The sequence below is a fragment of the Theropithecus gelada genome, chromosome 5, assembly GCF_003255815.1.
Source record: "Theropithecus gelada isolate Dixy chromosome 5, Tgel_1.0, whole genome shotgun sequence".
In the NCBI taxonomy this organism is placed as follows: domain Eukaryota; kingdom Metazoa; phylum Chordata; class Mammalia; order Primates; family Cercopithecidae; genus Theropithecus; species Theropithecus gelada.
In genome coordinates, this window is record NC_037672.1 from 135,457,101 (window position 1) to 135,474,419 (window position 17,319).

At 36.0% G+C, this 17,319-nt stretch overlaps 1 protein-coding gene across 1 annotated transcript in view; it reads right to left on the reverse strand.

Moving 5' to 3' along the window:
• SLC7A11 (solute carrier family 7 member 11) overlaps positions 1–17,319 on the reverse strand; it is a 74,188-nt gene that overhangs the window by 15,541 nt on the left and 41,328 nt on the right. The window lies entirely within an intron of this gene.

Genomic DNA, 17,319 nt, shown 5'->3' on the forward strand with positions numbered 1-17,319 from the left:
TCTCTGATACCGAAGAAAATAGCAAGCTAATTCAAATGAAGACTATAATGGTATCTACAATAATTATAGGCTCTGTTGGGTATGTATACACATTTCATCAGGGCAAAGAACCACATATTCCTTTGTAACTTAATAAGGTCCATGGGGGCAGATACTTTGTCTGTCTTGTCTATTGCTATACCCCAGAACATATGGATTTATGTCATTCATGTACTCCGTAAATGCTACAGCAGTGTTTCTCACACTTGAGATGCATCAGAATCACGTGCAGGGCTTGTTAAAACACAGACTGCTGAGCTCCACCCCACAGTTTCTAATTCAGTAGGATTTGCATTTCCTCATATGTTCCTAGGTGATTCTGAGGTTGCTGATCAGACTACACTTTGAGAACCACTGTCCTATAAACATTTCTAATATTAATTCACTGCCTTGACACCTTTCTAACACTAGTCCTTAAAAATGTTTTTCACGTTCAATATTTTTTCCATCAGTAGCTTTCCTTACCAACAAATAAACGCGCACTTTTGAAAGTATGATAGCGGGATATATCTACCTTTCTAAATGTGGCCATAATTTTGTATAAAACACAAGAAAGCACAGAAGTATTCACAATAATGATTTTGTACTGCCCTGCTGTGAGTTCAAAGGAAGCTCAAGATCGTGAGTATCTAATAATGCAACAGCACAGATAATCCCATGAAATTAGAGGTGACATGCTGTGAAGTACAGACGACCGGACAGTGCTGACACTATGTGGCATCAAGAAGTACCCGACACAAATGAATATTATATGTCTTCATTTAATGCACTGGGAAAGCCAGTAAGTTACTGACCCTAATAATTTGATTCCATGTTACCAATACACATTACTTGCTTAACATAATCGCCTCTTCAGACTCTCTCCAGTTCAGGCAGCTTAAACCTTCAACTGCCTGCACAAAGGCTGATCATTTTTCAGCCATAGTGCTTATCAGCCCTCATGGAGCCTTCACCCTGCTGGGTGCCACTAATGAAGACCTCAATATAATTTCTTCAAAGATGAAAATGTAGTTCAGAATCGGGGGGGAAAGGCACAGCCTGTCTCACTACCCAAGCTGGGTGTGTTTACCACACTAAGTCCCAGCACATTATACTGAACAGCGATATCCCCTGTTGAAAACATGAGAGCCTAGCCAGTCAGCAACTGTCATTCATTATGCTGCTTGGAGCCTGACACTTCCCCCGATTCCCAAAGCCTTCAGCCTTGATGGGGAAACACATTGACCTCTAAATGCTGACATCCTAATATGAAAGTAGCAGATGGTCCCCTTCCCCAGTGTGAAGAGGGTCCTGTGGAATTTTCTGCTAACACTATAACATGCACTGCTAGTTGTGATTGATAAATGCTAAATTTAAGTAAAGAATATCACTGAGCCAATCAAATATAAAAGGATGAATGGCATAAAGCAAATTAAAGATGAATCCTGTTTCTTCGTAAGAAGGGCTATTGTAAATGCAAAAGGGTAAGAAGGAGAACATGAAGGTGTACACACAGCTTTTCAATCACTCAGTGTATTATTTTGACCTTGAATCCTTTCAGCTTTTATAACATCCCCATATGGGGAGTAAATTCTTTCTGTGGAGGAGAGGGGAAGAGAGGAAAAGAAGAAGAGAAAAAGACTCCTTGTTCCTTGCAAGCATATGATTAAGGTATATAAAGGTTCCATTAATAAAAAATGAAGTGACATTATTAATTGCAGTGAAGTAACCTGTCCAAAACAGAGAGTACTGTCACATCACATGACGCTGCAAAATAGCAGAAAGAAATAAGTCTGAAATTTGGGATTGTGACTCTCCGAGCATAGAATTTATCTTCCCAGTCCAGCTCCTCCAAGTCAGCCGCCTGCCTGTTTCCTGCCTAGACATTACAGCCTCTCTGAGGGCCGTTTCCTAAATTGATCTAAGCAGAAGGGATCCCAGAAAATCTAACCTTCTAGGTTGGTTTCCCTTCATTCTGTTTGTTAATAACAAAAACAACAGGAGCAGCTGCTACCATTGGGCTGCTATGTGCCCAACATTTCATTAGGCACTTTACATGTGTGTCTCCTTTTGTCCTTAGAAAATTCTGTGAGTTAGGAACATCAGCACATTTTATATGAGAAAATAAAGTCTTCAAGAGCTTAAATAACTATTTAAGGATACAAAATTGGTAAGGGGAAGCCTCAGAATTCAGGTGCATGCACATTCTATGTTGAAATTCGGCCATTTGGACCACCAAAGTGTGTTCACTTTCAAGCATGTGGGTCCCTCAACTCTACTACTTTTAAGGAAAATCATAGTTGTTTAAAATAAAGTTTATTAGAGCTTTTTATCAAGCTAGTATTTCTCATGTATTCCTTGACACTACAGTTTTATCTATCATAAAGAAGGGGACAAACTTATTTCATGAGTTTTATCACTTTTCTGTGTAACATGAACTGTAATGTCAAGTGAATGCTTTCAAATAGTTTCACTGCTTAGGAAAGACAATTTTAAAATTATATATTATTTAAAAGAAAACAGAAGTTTACAATAAATTTCCCTAAAAAACTTTTTTTATAGAAAAAGAGGGAAGGTAAGCATGCCTCAGATAAGCAGAAACAGACTAACAATTTTACTATCAGCCAAATATACTATCCAGATATTAGTGAGAAAAATAACAGCTTAAAATATAAACAGAAGAGAAAGAGTCGAATCTTGCTGCAATGCACAGCATATCCAGTAAATTCTCTGTAATTATTCTTTTTAAAAAAAAAAACCTTTTTTTTTTTAAGACAGAGTCTCACTCTGTCGTCCAGACTTGAGTGCAGGGGCACAATCTCAGCTCACTGCAACCGCTGCCTCCCGAGTTCAAGCAACTCTCCTGCCTCAGCCTCCCAGTAGCTGGGATTACAGGCACCCATCATTATACCCAGCTAATTTTTTTTATCTTTATTAGAGACAGGGTTTCACCATGTTGGCCAGGCTAGTCTCAAACTCCTGACATCAAGTGATCCTCCTATCTTGGCCTCCCAAAGTGCTGGGATTACAGGCATGAGCCACCACTACCAGCTGATAATTAGATGCAATTAAGCAATGGCAAGTTGAATGGGGTATGGCAAAATAGCCACTAACTTCCATTCTTACGTTCCATTTCACTTTGACAGAGGGAAGTGGGTGGGGAAGCTCTCTTGGCTGTCTTGGCATAAGCAGCCATTATTGACAGTGAAGAGCAGTTGACTCCTTCAGAAGGGCTTGGCCCTACACAGTTAACTCTAAGTTTCAAGTATCAAAGTGTAAGAGCCACTGGGTGAGCAGATAAAAGCTATTAGGCCATGCCAGAGCAATTTCCTGGAGGCTTTAGATGCAGAAAGCAGATAGCATTGCTAGTAACCCAAGATTAAGGCAAATGGCACTTGATAATGAAGGGAATTAGAGGAAGGAACCGGTAGGCCATGGATATTTCAAATCCTCTATGTTCTTGTGAGGTATCCAGCAATCCTAATTGCAACAAAAGTATTATTTTTAAGCTGAGTAAAAATGACTCACTCTTAACAAAATTAAGTTCTATTCTTTCTCAAATGTTAGTACATGTTTGTTATGACTAACAAAATACCATTTACAAGACTTACTTAATCCTAAGAGCTTTTTGTCATAAATGCTCTTTTCAATTAACAGGCATTAACTATGTGAGAGTCTGCTATTTTTATTAGTTGTAAATGGTCTTCAATCAAAAAGGTCTTGGATAGCCTTCTTTCCTACAGGCTTATTTTAAATTGGCACTTAAAACCAGTCTATGTCACACATATTTGCTTTATTTGAAATTGTTAAATGGAAGTCTCCAAAACATGTGCTTAGAAGCACTTTTGTTCTGAGTGATAGGCTTCCCCAGAAATGAAGATGGCCCTATACTGACGGCAGGCAACTTATGTTTGTATAATCTACAAAGCACTGCCAAATACATCTTATTTTACCTTTAAATAGATGCATGTCATTTTAAATCATTTGTGGAATGAGAAGCAGCATGAGCAAACAAAATTTACAACAACCAATGGAAATAGGAAGTAATATCCGCAATTTTTTTTTTTTTTTTTTGAGACGGAGTCTCGCTCTGTCGCCCGGGCTTGGAGTGCAGTGGCCGGATCTCAGCTCACTGCAAGCTCCGCCTCCCGGGTTTACGCCATTCTCCTGCCTCAGCCTCCCGAGTAGCTGGGATTACAGGCGCCCGCCAACTCACCCGGCTAGTTTTTTGTATTTTTTAGTAGAGACGGGGTTTCACCGTGTTAGCCAGGATGGTCTCAATCTCCTGACCTCGTGATCCGCCCGTCTCGGCCTCCCAAAGTGCTGGGATTACAGGCTTGAGCCACCGCGCCCGGCCATATCCGCAATTTTTAAACAAGAAAACCAACGCTCAGCGAGGTTGAGCGACATAACCAAGGTCACAAAAGTAGTAAGTGGGAGGTCTGGAACCAGGACCCACATCTTCTGGCCCTGAGTTCCACACACATGGCATATCTTGTCACAATGTCATGGCTGCTTTGTGCCTGCTTTAACTCTAGGTACAATGCCCCCAGGACCTTTACATGCTGACAAACATGTACTATTTTTATATAAATGAGGCAAATATTAGAAGACCAATTGTCATGGTGTGACACATTTTAAGCCAAGTATATTTTTCTTCACACCTAATAGTACTAATAGTAGAAAAAACATTCACACCACAAATAAACTTGTAAATAATGCACAATAAGGTGCGTTTTTTAAAGTATGCTTTGCAACTCTATCATGAAGCATCAGAAATGACTATTGTTTCCAGTGCATCATTTTCACTAAAAGTAACCCTTGCTATGAAAATGAAATGAGTAAACCTAGTCTGATTCTCCGGAGAAGTCAAGGAGACCTGAAGGTTAGAAGGATTTCTGACATACAGCCCACATGAATAGTCTGAATTACATGAGTGATTCTCTAATCACCTGGATTTAGGATATTTCAAGATTATTTTATAACATGAATACAGTCTTCTGAGATTTGTGCAAGTCCAAATAGATCATATACACTCTCCTCTGTTGGACACATAGAATGGAGACTACAGAACTCATGGATCCTGGGGCACCTAAACTTGTCTTTATGCTGTGGGGCTGGGCATGATGATAGGCAGTTCTGTCAAAACCTACAGTTGTGTGTTCTGGAGAAAAATGGTTGAGGCTTCACATTTCTATTTAAAAATTCTAAACATTTTAACAAATATACTTGGCATTCAGAAAAAAAGAAAGAAGGAAAAGAGAAAAAATTAAGAAGAACAAAAACTGGCAAATACCTTAATATATAAGATGCAAAAACACAAAGGGAAACTGGGGACTATTTCTTTACATACAATTGAAATGGAACTGTAATTTATCTCAACATAAAGTACTTATATTAAGTACCTTTTGATTCAAAGCATTTATTTTTGAATCATACTTGTTTCACATTTTCTTTACAGTGACCCTGTAAAGGTAAAGACCTTGAAAGCTTTTCTGTAGGTCTGACCCGGAAATGATGCAAACATCTCTCACTTCTCCCTTTTCGACCCACCAATTTACTTTTTTGCAGAAGTACTCTATTTATCTTATTACCACAGCTGTTAATTTTATTCTACCCTTCAAACTTCAGTCATGTGTTGCAGACAAAAAAAGTAAATGAGTACATTTCAAAGAAAAGCTATCCGTGTTTTTCATTCACATAAGTTTTCTTCCATACATTTTGACATACTTTTCCTGACTCTTGCTCACACTAAACTCTCCAGAGACCCCTTGACATGGAACTGTCCTATCTGCCTCTCTGATTTCTGACATTTCTAGCAGGGATTGAATTATAAGAAAGCATTCAAGAAAACAAATAGTTTTCCAGACATGAAGAAACTTAGACTACAGATGACTGAGAGCATCTGTAGAAGAACACATATTTCTTTGTGTGTTTTCCGTGATTTTGCCTCATTGTCATTTAGTGCTATGCCGGTAACTCTAGTTTTCTACTGAGTGGGAATTGGGCTATTAAAAACATTATAAATGAAATGTATTTGAAGACATATAGCACATAGTTGCAGGTAAGGCATAGGTGGTCACTGAAAAAATATATAGCAAGAGGAAGAAAACATTCAATAAGCCTATTTATGAACATTTTTTAAAGGTCTATGGTTCATGTTCATGCTTAATGATGATTCTGGGCCAAGGCTGAACAAAGTGATGGGCCGAGCATATTGTTACATAAATGTACACAGTGATCTCACTGATTTCCAGCATCAAACACCTGCCCTCTGCTTCTTACTGAACCATGGCAAGGCTATGGGTGTTTTCACTGAGACATTTTAAATTTCAATACCACTGATGTCTAATCTAAATCTCACCATTCTCCATTGTCCACAGATGAAGAACTCCATAAAAGAAGAGAAGACAGAGAGACCTGTAGGGAGATGTAAGAAATGAACAGACAAAGATTAAAAGACGGCAGGGCTAAAGGAAGCTCGTGGAAAAATGTGCAGAGATGCATAAAGGAAGGAGAAAAGTGCAGCAAAGCCACATAGAAAAATGGCCAGAAGGGTCATTCTTAGCCACCACCACATAGAAAAATGAACTAAAATGAAAACTTACAACTCAGAACTACGGAATAATAAGCAATCAGAAACATACATATAAGCAGTTTTATCTATTCATTATTTTTATTCTAGTATTAGAATAAATTCATGACTAAATAAAATTATTCAGCAAAATGTAGCTTGAGAGTAAATTTTCATTTGCTTGCATTTCATACACACAAAAAATTTGCATTGTCTGCATCTCATTTTTTCTCATTTTCTAAAGATTTAGAGTGTGTCTTACAGATATATTACAGTTACCCACATTTATCATGGATAAACACAAACATATTTGTAGGGAAGTTCTAGTGTACAAAAACAAAATTGGTTTTAAATAAAATACTAGCAATTAAATAACTAAGAAGACAACACATTTTAATAGTAAAAAATTAAATTTTACACTGATGTTCAATTCTTCTATCTGTTAGGTTGTTATTAATTTTTTTAAATTTATTATTTTCTTCAGGATTTGGTCTACAGAACACTAAGATAATGCAACATTTCAGTGAACCATTTTTATAATAGTGTTTCTGAGATTCAGATTTACAGCTCAGACAACTACTCACCAAAAGTTTGTGTTCCCTTTCGAAAGTGTAAGTTATTTATGAGAAGCAGCTAACAAAGCAGACACCACATTTCCCAGCCTCTCTTGTGTCTAGGAGGGGAAAGTGACTCATTCTTGCAAACAGAAAGTGAGTAGATGTGTTCATTGAAGACCAAGGTGGTTAAGTGGGTCACCTTGTGACATCCTTTTCCTGAGTTGAAAAGGACCTATAGCATGACAAAGCCACATGATGGAAGGAATATGGGTCACAGAATAAATATGTGAAAGACAGCCTGCCAGTAGCCAGGGACACCAACAATGGACTGTTACATAATTTTTAAAAATTAACTTTTGATTGTGTAAAGACATTGAAATTTTGTGGGTTGTCTGTTGTAGCAATTAGCATTATTCTAACTAATAAGAGAATGAAAGACCTCATTATATCAAGACTTTTCTGTAGCTTTTAGTCCATACAAGACTCAAAATGGTTCCTCATTAAATTTTATTTTACAATATATTACTTGTTTTATAAGAGACAAATATATGACATAAAATTATTAAAATGATGTTCTAAATTATAATATCAAATAAAAACTGATTTCATCTTTAAAAGCTAGGAGAGATAAGCATTATTATTACTCACACTTCCCCAAAACAGAACAGAGATAGACCCCATTGTTCACTATTGTGAAATTTTAAAATATCTTGCACTTTTGAAAATTGCTACCCATCCAACAAAGAACAAAGTACCATTGCCTGTTGTTTTGCTCAAGGACACATAATAAGACAAGCAACATTAAGTTAATATACTTGTATGCTAAAAACAAGGCAACATAAAATAAATATACACACTTTGGCATGGTAAATGGAAATGAGAGTCAAAATTCCCTTAGACAGTAAACACAGGTCTTAGAAGGAACTGAGAAAACTTATACAATACACACACAAACCAGGTCCCATCACATTTCTGCTGCACAATAAGAAATGAAACAAGTAAACATGGAGACATTCAATCGTGCCAAATGACACTGCTTCTACCACCCAAAATTGCCTCCAACATTTCTGACCAATAAAGGCAAGTGCAACAAATGTTGATCATTTCACTGTGACATCTTGTGGTCAACTAAACAGCTGGCTTTCAAGTAGGGTGCTCTGGGAATTAGAATATAAGATGAGCAGTGAGATTATAGAGTACCCTGTTCTCACTCATTTCAACCAGATAAGTCCTCTTTTACTAGCTTCATGTATTGACATTCTGTCAAAGAAAGATGTGCTCCAGTAGTTGAAGTAGGTTTAAAATCACCGTTCTAGATGCTCCAAGTTATGTTTTTACATTGCTTTGTGGACCCAATGCTGGCTTCCTAAAGTATAGTTTAAAATATATATGAATTGGGCCAAGCATGGTGGCTCGCACCTGCAATCCCAGCACTTTGGGAAGCTGAGGCAGGTGGATCACCTGAGATCAGGAGTTCGAGGCCCGCCTGGCCAACATGGTGAAACCCCATCTTTACTAAAAATAGAAAAATTAGCCTGGTGTGATGGTGGGCACCTGTAATTCCAGCTACTCAGGAGGCTGAGACAGGAGAATCACTTGAACCCAGGAGGTAGAGGTTGCAGTGAGCCAATACTGTACCACTGCACTCCAGCCTGGGCAACAAGAGCAAGACTCCATGTCAAATAAATAAATAAATAAAATATATAAAAATTTGTTTTTATAAAATGCCTATATATAAATGATTACATAGGTATGTATGTACACATTTGACCCTAAAGTTGAAAATAATTTTTCACTGCAACAAATCTCTACTTGTACTCTTAGGGTAATTAAGGGAAAAATAACTTTAGCAAATGAAGCTAATGTTAGTAGGAAAAGTATAAAGTTGATAGCAAAGCCAATAGCAATGGCCTGGCTTTAGTAAAAGTAGTAAATACACATGCTAAGGCCACAGAGGACATGACATAGCAGCTGAATGGAGCAGAGGGAAAGGTGGGAAAGAGAAAAAAACAGAGTTGATGGGCTAAGCACCCTGCCAGTTCAGAGAGATAATACGTCACTGTCGAGAAAGTGATGATGAAGACTCCTGGTTGGAACAGTTGACAGCTTCCTGAAAGGGTCACAAAGGCTCTCAGAATGGCAGAACCTCCAGTAAGCCCTGCCTCTCCTCGCCTCAGGCTGTCAATTTATATTCGTATTCCCCACAGAAATGGAAATGTTGTGATCTTTTATCTTTCAGCTCAAAAGTTAAAACTTGTGAAAAATAAGTTTTTGTGCATTCATTTTATATTTACTAATGCCTTTTCTTAGACTACATAGATTCATGTCCCTCTCTCGAGCAACATTTTTCTCAAGTCAAGTGACACTATCTTATGGCTCAGGGACTCTCTGCCCAAGGGAAACAAAAGTGGTTCATACAGTTGTCCATCTCTTAATTTCCCTTTTCTTCCATCATTTCCCTCAGCTTTATACTCTAAATTCCTACAACCAAGAAAAATGTCTATATATACCATCCCAAATGTAAATTGTCTTTTGGTGACATCTTTTCTCTGGAGTTCTCTCTCTGGTATTTGTACTCACTTGATTTCACAGAATTATCGAAAAGTCTGGGTCAAGTTGTGTCCCCATCACTAGCAGAAACACAGATCACTAAATCTCTCTGGACTTACATTTCCCCATGAGTTGACAAGGGTGTTGAATTGGTGAAATCTAAAGTTCGTTTGCTTGAAAGTTCATTATTTAATAATTTTAGCACATAAAGCTAATCCCTAAAGATTGTTTAACAGAATTCTTTGAAAACTCAGTTAAGCCCACTTGCTCATGTAACAGGCATCCTAAGGAAGTTTCTGCATTTGCTTTGCTCTGTCAATTCACAGGAGAGAAGAGGATGCCAACTTTACAATCTCTTCTCCTGTCTTCTGAAGATGTGATTCTGTCCTCAAGCAGCAGTATAGCACATCAAAGTACCTTCCATCATTATAACTTCAAAGTGTCAGCCTGGCTGAAAAATAATGATCATTACAGAAGATCATTTAAAGGATAAGTGATCTGTTCACTCTTCTGCATTCTAAAAAGTCTGTCTGTGGGATCAGGTCAGACCTCTGGAAGGTCACATACATTGACCGTATTATCTTATGTAATGTTTTCATAAGTCACTGTATCTTATAACTTTAGCTTTTATCAAAACCTTATTGCAATAAATGTTTTTAAAATCATCTGAATTTCAGGAGGAGATTTCTCATTGCATTTACTAACATTCTTTATATCGAGTTCATTCATTTAATCAATATTTGTTAAATATCTTCTATATGCTAGACGTTTTAATAAGCAAAGGGATAAAGACATCAGCTACACACAAAAATTCATCCTCTCATGGAATCTAAAATTCAAACAGGACAAGACATGGAAGACCCTCTCTCTGGCATGCTGCTCCCCCTCGATCTTCACATGATTGCCCCATTTTTCTCAGATCAAAGTCTCCCTCCTCAGAGAAACCTTACCTTCTCCTAAGTAGGTCTCCCACCCTGGGACTCTCCATTACCTACTGTTTTTAATATGAAGATAAACTAAAACATCTTCTGACTCCTTATAGTCTCTTCAAATATCTTTACTTATATATTCATTATGTATTCATACTCACCAATTCCATAAAAATATTAAGATTATTCAATGAGCATTATTAAGGGCCCTTGAAGCGTTTCTTCTATATCTCTAGTGCAAACATTTTTGAGAAGGGTTGTCAGGACTGTTTGTCATCCTCAAGGATAACTCTGTTTTTTATGTGGCTTGTAACCACATGCAGAAAGGGTTTCTGGTTTCTTTGGCCTCTTTTGTTGCTGTTTTATTTTTTATTATTATTTTTATTTTTGGCAAAGACTTAAAGAAGACTTGAAAAAAATGGAAGCAGTGAAGAGAAAGGGGAAAAAGGAAGAAAGTTAAGAGGCAGCTTAACAGAGAAAGGAAATGTTTATTCCACCAAATCTTCATGTGAATTCTAAATTATTAAATCTCTGAGAATACCTGATTTATGAACAGGATAACACTGTCCCTAGCCAAAATTATGTACAATAAAAAGCAGGAAACCTCCTGAAGTTCATCTCAGATTTAATATCAAACACAGCAGCCACACATGAACATTTCTCTATAAAATACAAAAACAGCATGGTGTGATCAGCCGGCAGTCACCAGTGGGGAGTTGGGTACAAACAAACAGGGTGTGAGTGACATGGAAAGGATCAGCCTTCCCTAATCTAGAGAAACCAGCCAATGAAAAATAGTCACAGACTGAAATAATGTCAACACTTGGAAGGGAAAGGAGCACAAGGAAGACTCACTTCTAAATGTACAACGAATGGCCAGTTTACATTTGTTGTCAAAATACTGAGCTCCCTCTGTGACTACTGAAGTTGAAAGAGCAACACAGTTGTGTTTTGTGAATGCATATTTAGAATATGCCAAGTGAGGATGAAACACTATGGGGGAAAAAAGACTTGTTATGAAATAGGCTTACATTGATAATGCCTTTTTTTTTTTTTTTTTTTTTTTTTAGACAGAGCCTTGCTCTTGTCACCCAGGCAGGAGTGCAATGGCACAATCTCAGCTCATTGCAACTTTCACCTCCCAGATTCAAGCGATTCTTCTGCCTCAGCCTCCTGAGTAGCTGGGATTACAAGCAACCGGCACCACACTCAGTTAATTTTTGTATTTTTAGTAGAGACAGGGTTTCACCACGTTGGCCAGGCTGGTCTCAAACTCCTGACCTCTGGTGATCCTCCCACCTTGGCCTCCCGAAGTGCTAGGATTACAGGCATGAGCCACTGTGCCTGGTGATATTGCCATTTTGTAAGAAAAGTAGCAAACCTCTAATAATAATTTCATTAAAATTTGATTGAAATATTTTTCTATAGATAATTGGTTCAAAAAGAAGAAAGATGTCAAGAAGGAAAAGGTATCTTATTATTTTTAGTGTACACTTCTTAGGTAATGTGTACATTACCATTTTTATAATATATGTAGTGAAGGATTGTTTCTCAGGATTATCTATCCAACAATTTGAATACATATATAATAATCAAATTTATTCATGTTTAATCTAAGGCAATTTCAATAATTATGAGAATCATAAAGAAATATTTTTTGCATGTTTCCATTAATACTTCCATTAATATTTTGCCATTTGCTATGTTGTTAAGAAGTATTCTGAAAAGTAGAAAATCATATTAAAAAGTCGCTCTATTAATAGGATTTAGGGGGTAAAAAGAACAAAAGACAAAAAGAGGAAGATTAATGTCACTGGTAGGTATTTGGGAAGTTACTTTAATTAGTTAACATTTTTCAAATCTGAAAGAAGAAAAATAAGTCAAGTTAATAAACCATAGTACACAGAAAAATAAATTTTTGGACTATAAAAGACTCAGCCATACACATGGACTATATCTTTATATAGAACAGATTTAATTATGATAGCTAACACTACCAAGATAATTTGAAACACCATGAGCTTTAAATTTAAAAGCACTATACAGGTTTTCTTCATCCACATGAACAGCCAAGAGTAAAAACTACCTCCATGCAAATGTAAGTTATACTCAACGTCAACTTATTCAGAGAAAAATAATAAAAATTGAGGCTGCCTTTCCCTTCAGATTAAAAAAGAGTATTACAAACTTTTAATAAAATTATATACTAATTGGTTGATATATCTATAAAAAGGCAAGTGGAATAGATTACCTTGAAATATGACTTATTATATAATATAAAAATATATTAATATAATGATAAGTATCAATATTTATAATATAAGTATCATAAACTAAGGAGTAATATGACTATTTGCTAATACTGGGATATTGAGAAATTTGGGGGAAAGTCAAGAGCCTATATTATATCAGGTTTAAAAAAAAATCCATCCCAGATAAGGTAAAGAGTGGGCTGTAAAAAAGAAACCAGGAAAACAAACAAACAGAAAATATGGGTGAGATGAAAATGATCTAGGGATGTAAAAATTTGAGGATCATAATAGCAATACAGAAATTAAAAAATGGTTATTATATCTGATTACAAATTATAGAAACAAAACCACAAGTTTTGTAAGCTGGGATCATAAAGAAAATTGAGTGATATGAAAAACTGGGATAAACTTCTTACAAATAATATAATAAAGAATCAACATCCATAATATACAAAGAATTCTGATGAATCACCAATATTCATGCTCTAAAATGGTAACCACATGTAGCTACTAAAATTGCTGGAAGTGTTAAGCCTCACTGGTGATCAAATGAATGCAATTTCAAACCATGAGGTGCAATTTTTGCCTTTCAATTAACCAGGATTTTTTAAAATAATGACACCCAACACTGTAAGTATTCTTAGCTATTGCTGTTGAGAGAGGAAATTAATATACCCACTTTGGAAAGCAACTTGGTAATAGACAAACTGTTTTAAAGTTTGTTGCCTTTGACACGGCAATTCTCTTCTAGCAATCTATTCTAGATCTATTCTATGTAAGGATGTAAATCCTTACATATCCAATATGTATATATGAAATGTATAACCCAGAATTATTATTATTTTTGCACCAGCCTAATACATTAAGAAACATTAGGAATGTTTTCAATGTCCAACAAGAAAATTACCACAAGAATATTGGCACATCCCCCCAAAGAAATATTACACTAGCATTAAAAATGTTCTTTACTAAGATCTAGGTGATATAGGAAAATGTAATAAAATGACATGAAATGAAGATGGTGAGACAGATCTATACCACATAAACAGAAAGCACTGGAATTGAGCTTGAGATGCAGCAAATCTAAAGGGCAGGGCACACTTGGAGGAACTTTCCAGTCGTCAGAGATACAGCTGTAATGGCACAGACAAGGCTCTGGCCTTGGGAATCAGACAATACACGAACAAGTAAATACATTATATAACACCAAAGTTAGGAAGAAAAATGCACATTAACATTTATCTCAAGCAATATAATGCAATACATACATGCACATGCACACACAAATGATGGGGGAAAACAAAATATCAAAATAATAACAATGAGGACTTTTATTTGATATGATTAAGATATTACAGGTGATTTTTAATTTCATCATAATTTTTTGACATTTTAAATATGTCTATTATTATTATTATTAAAAGAAAGGAGGAAATGCTACATATTGTTACTGAAAATACTTACCACAATCATAAAGTTTTACTTTGATTTCCGACAAGGTACAGAATACATATAAATTTTCCTTTCTTCATTTAACTAAATGGATCATCGACCACAACGACTGGGTAGAGATTTGTGTCCCCGTCATTTAAAAATAGAATAAACAAATATGTGTTCATTATGAGAAATACTGAAACAGGATAATCAGGATATCCTGTGTTTCTAAGTGCCCATAGATCAGAGGCAGGGAGTGGAGGAGGCAGGGTTAAGCAGGGAGGGACTTCCACCCAGGTATCGCTATAGAAATGGCAACAATAGAATAGAACTAGCACTATCTTTTAGAGAACAGGAAATACCTGCTCTGCCTAGCCACAGGCTTGCATCATAAACCCAATGGTTTGAAAAGCACCTATGTATTCAAACTGAAGCTTTCTCCCTTGCTGCAGTTCAGAGTCCACGTTGTGACTTGGCATAACGACAAACAATTCCGTAGCTCAGAGAAAGACATCACTGAGTTCAATTTCTAGTGGCTTTCCCCCAACATTTGCCACTTGATCACTTCTCCTTGGCAAGAGGACACTGCACTATGAGGATTAAATAGCTAAACACTTACATATATTTAAAACACATTTAACCTTTTTCCATAAGACCCAGAGCAGCTACAGAATAGTATCTTAAAATCATGACTTCCACTTGCTATCTCACTCATTTCTTTTTGTCATTTTCTGGCTGAAAACAAAGTTAATCTTGTTTTCTATTTAAATTTCTCTTTTACTTGCCTCAGGCCAGAATATAGAAAGTGAGACTTTGTTTGAAAATATCAATAACAGAAAAATTAAATATTGCCTCCACAAATGATATTTAACCTATTTTAAGAGACAGTGTATCTGTAAAGATGTTAAAGACAATAAAAAGCAGCTATTTCCTTATAATATTCTAACATTTCAGCACTTCCTAATCGTAAACTTTCTATTTTAATCTTCTAACCAAATGACCTTCAGTAAACGACCGGAAATGTATTACTTACTTCAACTAGCCTAGCACCCTCTTTCATTATCTATTTGACTAACAGCTTTAGAAAGTCAAACGCAGGCAAATTTTAATGCTCTTACACATTTTTAAAAGCAGTTTTGTTCTATTCTCAAATGACATAGAGGTCACGTCTAATGATTACATTTCCCCCAGCTAATTTCAAGGCTAAAATCTTGCCATAGCCATCTTTCTTAGATTTCTATTCAACAACACTAAGCATTTGGAAAGAGTACTAGAAAAGGATCAAGATTTTAACTTATAAATATAGACAAATTAATCCATCTCTGTGGCTTCTATTTCATTAGCTTCACAATAAAAGGGTTGTGAATTTGAATGGTTCCTCCTCTTCTAACTTTAACATCACAGGCTTTGATAATTTATTTTCTCAAGGTCAAATTAATTGTGGTTTTAATTATGACAATGAGTCCAACACACTAAGCCAAGTCTATGTGTGAATAGAAGAAGGTAACCAAGTAGAGAACTATTTGTACACACAGGTAATATGATAATTGAAACCATTTTGAAATTTAGAGACATTACTATAATAAATCTTTTGCTATCTATCTCTTAGAGAATGGCCATAACCATAGAATATCAGGGAGGAGGAAGAAATAGCATCATGAAAAGCCAATAGAAGAGATTCTTTGGAGGAGGTGGGACTTGGGATACCAAGAAAAGCATTGCGTTAGGGGCAGTCTCCCAGGACCTAGAAGTGACTTTACTCATAAAATCAGACATTCTATTCTTTAATATCTCATTTTGTGCTATATGGCTATGTATTATAAGCTCTAGTTTTTACATATTATGGCATATTTTAGTGCTATGCCATGAACTTGATATCATAAACTATTTTTCATATAGTATTGTACAGATTGATATATAAAACAGTGACCTTTGTATTTGATCACTGCATTCTCAATAATATGTATCGGTATGGGTTATTGTTTAAACTTTTGTCACAGAAAGATGTATTTTTTCCACTTCTATAATTTTAAGACAAAGCATATAAGAAAGGGAAAGAAAGATAATATGGTACAGCACTAAATAGCAAGGAAAACCATGTGACTTAAAAAACATGAGCCTGTCTCCTTAGAAAACCAATTATAAAATATTATATGTTCTTGAAAAACAACCTCCAGCATTGGAGATTAGAAATGCTCCAACTCTGAGACTGAGATAACTGTCGTTTCCCATGGCGGGGTGTTTCAAGTAAGGGTGTCTTTTCCCTTGTGAGCATGAGTTTTGTCAAAGCCAACACTCAAGCAGTACAGAAGAAAAGAAACGGCTTCCCCATGTCCACAAATCCTGATCTGATAGTCCCTATAGGTGACAAATGAACTAATGACATGATGTTTAATATCAATAAAAAGCAAACCATCTACCATTAAATAAGTATCTACTATGAGCGAAGCATTGTCAGACACAGCCATAAATTATATCTAATTCTTACAAAGCTCTTAAGGTAAGCATTAGAATACCCACTTAGTTGGGAAAAGGAATGAATGAATGAATGCAGACTTTTGAAAGTCATGACAAGGATTGCTCCCTCTCTTTCTTTATGTACACAACATATTAGAAATATAGAAATGCAATCCTAACTAAATTATGGGGAATGTCTAATACTGAAATGTTGCAGACCCATCAGAAAAGATTCCTCTTATATAATTGCATCTATGGATACTTATGGGCAATCCCATGTGTCTATGCTATTGAGAAAAATAATGAATCACATAATAAAAGACTAATATAACCTTCTGGACCACAGAGGCTACAGATCATTTTATATCTTCTGTGGGCATATATAGTAAAAGTAGTAAATAGGATTAGGGATTCGTCATTATGCCACATTAATGGCACTCTTAACAAGCATTTTTAAAATCTGTATTTTTCCTGGTACACTCCATATGTCTACAAGACACTCTACTTAAGGTGATCCCTTAAGTAGAATTCAATTCTATAGGTTGGAT